Here is an 8,167-nt window from a genome sequence, read left to right as displayed (position 1 = left end):
TTGTCTTTTTATTTCATTGTTCCTGTTGTTTATTGTGTTTCCAATTAGCGCATCGTTCTTGATATGATGTAGATGCGCTATATAAATGTCTGTAATGTAATGTAATGTATGCATGAGGCTAAGGATCATCACAAATTGGGGACGAGGGAGAAAGGGATGTGCTGGTACATGAGAGTGATTTTGTTGATGATGCTGAATCACGACTGAATAATGGTCAGAAGTATGGAACGATTTCTTTGGACATATGGGAGAATCATGGGGTGAAGAGACACCGCACTGTAGACGAAACCCAAACGAGATATTGATAAACTAACACTCTACACATCTCTGTAAATGATGCTGTGGGAGAGGATGGTCCCGGTCAGGGAGTCCAGTCATGAGGAGATACGATGCTGCAGCTAAAGATATATCAGTGTCGTGGAAACTTGACATTTGCCAGGATAATAGGAAGGTGCAAATAAAAGACGATATGCTTTCTCCGATCATGTGGAGGAAGGAGACTAGTGGTGTAAAGCCATCATGGGAGGAAGTGTCAAGATTGCCATGGGAAGCCCGGATGTATTGGAAACAGTGGGAATCACTAGCAGTGAGAGAAGGTGTTCTGGTGAGGAGATGGGAGAGTGATAGTGGTACAGTGGTGAAGTGGCTAGTAGTGCTCCCTATGAAACTAAGAGCGCGGGTGTTGGAGCGAAATGATGTACAAAGTTATCTAGGGCGTCAAGGACTAGGAAATACGGGAAGTACAAAACATGGTGTAGAAGGTAGCAGAAGGGGTGTAGAAACAGGTAGTAGGAGAACAGGGGGAGTAAGACGATTAAGGGGAGCGGTGGTGAGTCCAAAAGCGAAGGAATAGGAAGTAGAGGCACAGTGGATGGCGATGCGAGGAACAGATCAGTGGAAGGATGTAGAAAAATAGCAAACAGGCGGGAAAGGGGAAACGTGAGGAGTTCTGAGCATTGTGTAGCAGATAACTGGTCAGTTTGTGCACCTTCGTAGTGAACGGGCAACAGAAGAGTAGCAGTGGGCAAAGATCCTGCTGGCAAGGGCCGTATCAGGTCCTGGGGTATCAGGTACTGGCCGAGTTGGCGGAGGAGGCGTTCATATTCAAAGGGAGATTGGTAGTCGAGCATGTGTTGTTTAAGTCAAAGAGATTGAAACTGTATGATGGGCCCGCATTCAATCCAGCCCTGGATGTGTGAAGCCGAGTGTAACAAAAGAAATGGGACCGTCTGTACCGTGACGTGCTCCGTACTCAGGTGAATGGAGGACGCATCAGATATCTGACCCTTGTAATGGAGGGAGATCCCGGGGGGCACTCACATTTCCCAGCTATACGGGTATGTGCCGCGGCGACGACCCCCTTTTTCAGAGCCGCTAGCCGTTCCTTAGACCCTCTGAATTCATTGATTGCCCGCTCTGAAGCCCCGAAATTTTTCTAGCCGTTCCATAGACCCTCAGATCATCGATTTCCGCTCTCATTGGCATCTTGACAGGCGTGTTTTTTGTCCTACTACTATTTCAAGCCCAAAAGCTACTTTTGCGAGCCCAAAAGCGTCAAAGGGAATTTTCCATAAATTTCTTCCCCATTGAAACACATTGTATTAGGAATAAGGTGAACTTTGGGTGGGATTTGGGGCTCCTTTAGTAGTGGCAACACTGGTTTGTTGTTATAAACAGCACTGCCGCGATGCCGATGCCTTCAGCTGATGAACATTTTGCTAAAAATAAATGATTTTGAGATCTCTTTTGGGAATAAAATTGCCAAATATGAGGAAAAGTACCTCAAATAATTGTGTGCACATCCTTGCAGCTGGCCATAACAGTGAATTAAAAGGTAATTTACGATCTACTGGTCTAGTGGAATGGTGTCAAATTCTGCACACTTCACTCAATCATCTCATGCAGTTCAATGTATTCAAAATGTTTTTCTTTTCGGCACTGAAAAAAAAAAATTCTTGTGGGTTTGTTTTTATGGTGGGCTTTTATGTAATGCTGCTAGCTGCTGCTATAATTATCAGTAGGCTAATAGCATAGATTGCAGGTCTGCAGGGTCTAGTAATTTTGATTCGAATGCTGTTTTGTTTTGCTGAGATTTTCATTGTAAGGCCAAACCAGACCTATTTTGCATTCAATTTAATGGTTTTCCTGATTTAATAATTTAATGCACAATTCAAAGTGAAATCGATTCCTTCAAAAATCTGTGGCAAAAACGCAACAAAATTGAACCCTTGTTTGGCCTGCATGGTTTAGTTGCCGAGATTTTTCAGATTTTGGCGGCTGATCAGTTCTCAAGACCCCCCTTTTGGCCGGTCAAACAGTTCTCAAGACCCCCCTTTTTGACCTGCCGATCAGTTCCTTAGACCTCAAGTTCGAAACTGGCGGTGGCACACCCCTACCAAAAAAAAGTGCCCCCCCCCCCCCCGGGGAGGGAGATGAGGCAGGTCAATTCATGCGGAATGTGGTAGAGGTCTGCTGGATCAGTAACCACGCAGTAAAATAATGTTCTGATGAGAGAGTGCAGATGTTTTTGTTTATTTAACATTGCCAGTTTATGAAGAAGTAGAAAAGAAGAAATTAAGGTAGGATATGAGTTTTACATAATGCAAGATTTGCAGATGAAACCTATACATTATACACATGGTACATAAGTTTTATATAATAAAAGGAAAAAGAGAAATCTACCAAAGACGAAGAAAGGAGGATGCAGATATCATAATAGAGAAAAGAAGTAGATGATTTTTGTGTATATGAGCAGGAGAGAGAAGAATTTCCCCATAGTTGATAAAAAAGAAAGAAAAACAAAGACCAAGTCGAATCACTGCCGTGTAGTTCTTTTTAATCAGGATGGTAGTTAGTTTTTAACATAGGTATATCAACTAAAAATTTGTTAAAGTGATTATTGCGAGCGAGTGCTTCGATTTTGGCGCAGCGATGAAGAGTTAATAAATCAACCCGAGCTTCAAGTCATAAGCCACTAACTCAAACTTAATCAGAAGACAGCAGAGGGATCAAGACAGAGAAGATTAAAAACTTATTAAAGTATTATGTAGTAGATGGACAGTACCGGCGCGTGTTCAATCCCGCTTTATTTTGCGCGTTGTGTGCCGGGACGGCACACTCTGGGAGGGGCTGTGAAGCGGGATTGAATAAACTACTTTTCTGGAATCCGCTAAACTTGCTTGTTTATATAAAATATACCCGTTTTTGAAATTAGCGCTAATTGTGATTTATATATACATTTTTTGTAAGCGCATGTGCTGACCAATTAAAAAGATGGCCAATCATCTCCGCGAGCTCAGCTCAGAACCGGTCCTGTCTAGTTGACTTGTGGAGTGGTTAGCGCAAGAAGACGCTTGGGTCATTCTAATTCAGGTGAGAGGGGTGTTACATTCAGTGGTGGTAGATGGGAGTAGGAGTGGATAGATTTTGATCTCAAAGTTAATGAAACTGGTTGATTGAGACATAATTATATTGTGCTTCAGTGTTTTACTTTCCTTACAAGGTAGTAGGTGGGATTCTGTCCCCACAACTTACCTGCGTTTCTCTCAAAAATTACAGTGTCCCCCAGGGGACTGGTGTCGACTCAAAACTTACAGGGGGACAGTGTCCCCCAGGGGACTGGTGTCGACCCGGTTATCCTGACGTGCACAGTTCATAATAAACGGCCGTCCCGCTACACACCTAAATGGACGCAATCAAATGGTGTGTTTGTAGGTCAACAGAGCAAAGTTCGACACGAAGTCATAATTAATTCATGAAATTATGACCTTATGTACTCCTATAGAACTACATGTTAAACGGTCAAAATAAGGAGCAGGGTTTCTTTCCCTTTAGCATTTCAGCATTGTGAGTATAGAATAACAATTTAATTAAAAATGTGAAGGAATTCGTATATTAGGGCTTTAAAAGAAGCTAAAAGACCCGGGTCATCTTTTATACATTAAATATCTCGAAAACAAAAAGTTTATAGTAACGTATGTTACATTTCTTAACCATAGGGTCATAACCTTTGAATTTCTTAGTATGTTTTTTCTCAAGTACATAAATCATGTGGACCTGAAACATTACTATGGTATAACTTGCATGATAAACCATTTATTTAAGGTCAATTTGGTTCAATTTCAGTGTTTACAGCCACTAATGTACATATCGGGATAACATAGGTTTCACGAAACGTAGCGACATATTTCGATGGTATTTAAAAAAACTCAAAGTAGGCCATGGCATTTAAACTTTCGCTGTTTTGTACCAGCATAGTTCCTTACTACAAATCGAGGCAGAACCAGAAAGCCGTAACTCACTATGACCAGCTCTCACAAAATGAGCATAAAGTTGGCTCCTTGATTTGGTTTTCAAAAATCAATATTTCCTCCACACTGTCTTTTGTTTTCTATTGAATTTTGTCATGATTAATGACTGTATCTTTTAAAGTGCTCTGACGACTTTATTCTCATTTAGTTTGAGCAGGTGATCGTGAGTTGAGTTGAGTTCTGACTCTCAACCCTCAAAATACGAGCCATGTTACAACCGAATGCACGTTTGGTTAATAACGAGCAACATCAAGGGAGGTGTAATGAGCGTGAACCTGGTTTTGATTCCAGAGGGAGTGTGCCTGTAACAGACACAGCCACCAGAAAAGGACCAGCTCAGATCGCGCGCCAAATAAGTTTGCAGTCCAGAAATTTCATTTTTTTCTTAGCCTTGCAAAAAATAGGCAGAGCTGGGAATCGAACCCGGGACCTCCGTGTTGTAAAATCTAGTGCGTTACCACTGAGCCAACTGACAGTTAGCTATGAGAAGTTTGATAGTAATCCTTGATACTGCTGAATAGAATAAATCAATACTGATAGGCCTATTTATCTAATGTACGATGCTATTCAAATTTAATAGACGTTCCATAGGGGCCTACACCTTACACCACCACTGTATTGTGTACTGCTAATCAGCTGCAATGCCTCGAGACTGCAACAGACGTCAGTGTCATCAACTCGGGCCTTTCTCAAGGCCGGCATTGACAGTATTGTCTGCCAACGTCGAGGGGCTCTCTAGGGTGAAAGAAGAGCTCATCACCAACATATGCAAGGAAACTGATTGTGACGTCCTATGTCTCCAAGAGACTCACCGCGGGAAAGGCAACACCCGACCCAAGATCAGTGGAATGAAGCTTGCCGTAAAAAGACCACACGAGAAATACGGTAGTGCAGTGTTCGTCAAGGAAAGCACAATCATTGAGTCTACTTCCAAGTCAGATGAGACATACTGCAGTTACTGTCCGTTTTCCTATACACAATACATAGTGCTCTCACCATTGACGCGTGACCTCTACAAACAGTGTATGTATAGGTATATGGGCATTGCCTAGTTAACATCACTGTGTGAAAAATAACCAGCCAATATGTTAACTATTCTCCAAACTTCTAGCAAATATATTTCTCTAACATGACCTAAAATTACAGCTAGGTTAGATGTTCAGAAGGGGTCGCACTTTCGTAGAATATGAGTGAGGGCAAAGCATAGCTAGCTCATAGCTAGCCAACTCCCCGGAGAATGGAGATTTGACCGAAAATATTGAGCTATATTGGTAACGGACCGCTCCGTTCTGAAGGATGCCACAAAAAAACGGTACAAGCTACATTTAAACTATTCTATGAAATTCTAGAAAATATAGTTTTGTAACATGTCCTAAATTTTTAGCTAATTTAGGTGTTTGGAGAGGGTCGCACTTTTGTATTTTAGGAAGGATATGTAAACGACAGATAACACCAAAAATATGAAGAAATTATTTCCAAACCGTGTTAAGTCAACAATCATTATGTTGCTCATTTTCAAGAATGCTGGTTTACAAAAAGCAGGCCATTGTCTCATTTCGTGAACAAAGGTACACATACCATTGTTTCCTTTCGTTTCCTTTATAATCGGTTACCCAACTGAAGCTATAATACCAGCTTTATTGCGATATCGCACATGTAAAACAGACACTTGTGCACAACCAGAGAAGATCCGATTTAATCAGTTGAGCTGTTTCAATGAGTGTTATCTTGGTTTAAAAGCTTTTAATGGGGTTTAAGTCCTGCAAAGGTCGAGATGAATTCTACTGTAGACATGACTGCATCATGAACAACATAGAAATCCTGACCATAGAACTCAGTGGAATCATCATATCCTCCGTTTATAAACCACCTGGCTCTCCGTTCGACTTCAAGGACCCAATGGGGAATACCCAGACTAAAACAAGGGTAATCATTGGAGACTTCAACAGCCATAGCACGGTATGGGGCTATGATAAAACCGATGAGGATGGTGAAATGGTAGAGGAATGGATAGATCAACAACAGCTAAGCCTTATCCACGACCCTAAACAGCCTAAGTCATTCAACAGTAGCCGATGGAAACGTGGATACAACCCCGACCTGGCCTTTGCTAGTAACAGAGTTGCTCAACTGTGTCACAAGATGGTGATGGATCCCATCCCCGCACTCAGCACCGACCAATCGGTCTACAGATCAGAGCAGCTGTAAGCCCAGCCTCAGTACCATTCCGTAGAAGATTCAACTACCAAAAGGCAAACTGGGAAGGTTTCTCTAGTGACTTAGATGCAGCAGTCTCCAACATAGAAGCATCACCTGAGAACTACGATCTCTTTGTGAAAACCATCAAAGAAAACGCCAGGAAGAACATCCCTAGAGGCTGCCGTACCAGCTACATCTCTGGACTCACTTCGGAAACAGCCGACCTATATGAAGAGTATAAAGCCATGTTCGAATCGGACCCTTTTGATGAAGCCACTACTGCCACAGGGGAAAGGTTGATGTCAGCTATTGGAGAACAACAACGTCAGTCATGGCAAAACCTGATTGAATCAACAGACATGACCAATAACAGCAAGAAGGCATGGACTCTCATTCGGAAACTGAGCAACGATCCAAGAGAAGCTGAACAACACTACAACACCACCGCTAACCAGGTAGCCCACCAACTCCTCCTGAATGGGAAAACAACCACAAAACATCCGAAGGTTCAAGTGGATTGGAACAAATATAATGAAGACCAAGGTTTCACCAACCCCTTCTCAATGGATGAGCTGGAAGAGGGAATCACCAACCTGAAGAATGGAAAAGCATGCGGACTGGATGATGTCTCTGTTGAACAGATGAAACACTTTGGACCGCGTACAAAGGAATGGCTCCTCCAGTTCTTCAATGAATGCATGCGCAGCCACACAATCCCGAAGATCTGGCGACGGACACGAGTGATAGCACTCCTGAAACCAGGAAAGGACCCATCAGAGGCAAAGAGCTTCAGACCAATATCTCTGCTATGCCATAACTACAAGCTGTTTGAGCGGCTCATCCTGAACCGCCTTGCGTCACATGTAGATGGTCTACAGATCCCTGAACAAGCTGGCTTCCGCCCAGGAAAATCAACAACCAGCCAGCTGCTAAACCTCACCCAACACATTGAGGGTGGATTTGAGAGAGGGCAGATCACAGGTGCTGTCTTCGTCGACCTTTCTGCAGCTTATGACACCGTCAACCATCGCCGGCTACTCGCCAAAGTGCTTGAGATGACTAAGGATGTTCACCTCACCAGGCTTCTACAAACCCTGCTCCAGAACAGAAGGTTCTTTGTTGAACTAGGAGGGAAGCGAAGCCGATGGCGCAGACAACGAAACGGACTCCCCCAGGAAGTGTCCTAGCTCCTCTGCTATACAACATCTATACTAACGACCAGCCAGTTGACAGCCAAACCAAGCGGTTTATATATGCAGATGACTTGTGCGTAACCAGCCAGAGTACCAGCTTTGAGGTGATCGAAGACACTCTGACAGATACACTGACTGGACTAGGAGAGTACTACGACGAGAATCAACTGCGCGCAAACCCAGGGAAGACCCAGGTCTGTGCCTTCCACCTTATCAACAAGGAAGCCAAGCGACAGTTGAACATCACCTGGTCTGGTACCAAGCTCCCTTTCTGCCCTAACCCAGTGTACCTGGGGGTCACACTAGATCGATGCCTATCCTACAAGGCCCACGTGAAAAAGACCAAGGCCAAGGTCAGCACACGCAACAACATCTTGCGCAGACTTGCCAACACCAGATGGGGTGCTAGCCCAGATACCATCAGATCAACAGCACTGGGTTTGAGTTTCTCCACCGCGGAATACG

This window comes from Amphiura filiformis, chromosome 8 (genome assembly GCF_039555335.1).
Source record: "Amphiura filiformis chromosome 8, Afil_fr2py, whole genome shotgun sequence".
NCBI classification, from domain to species: domain Eukaryota; kingdom Metazoa; phylum Echinodermata; class Ophiuroidea; order Amphilepidida; family Amphiuridae; genus Amphiura; species Amphiura filiformis.
Note: the sequence above shows the minus strand (reverse complement) of the source record.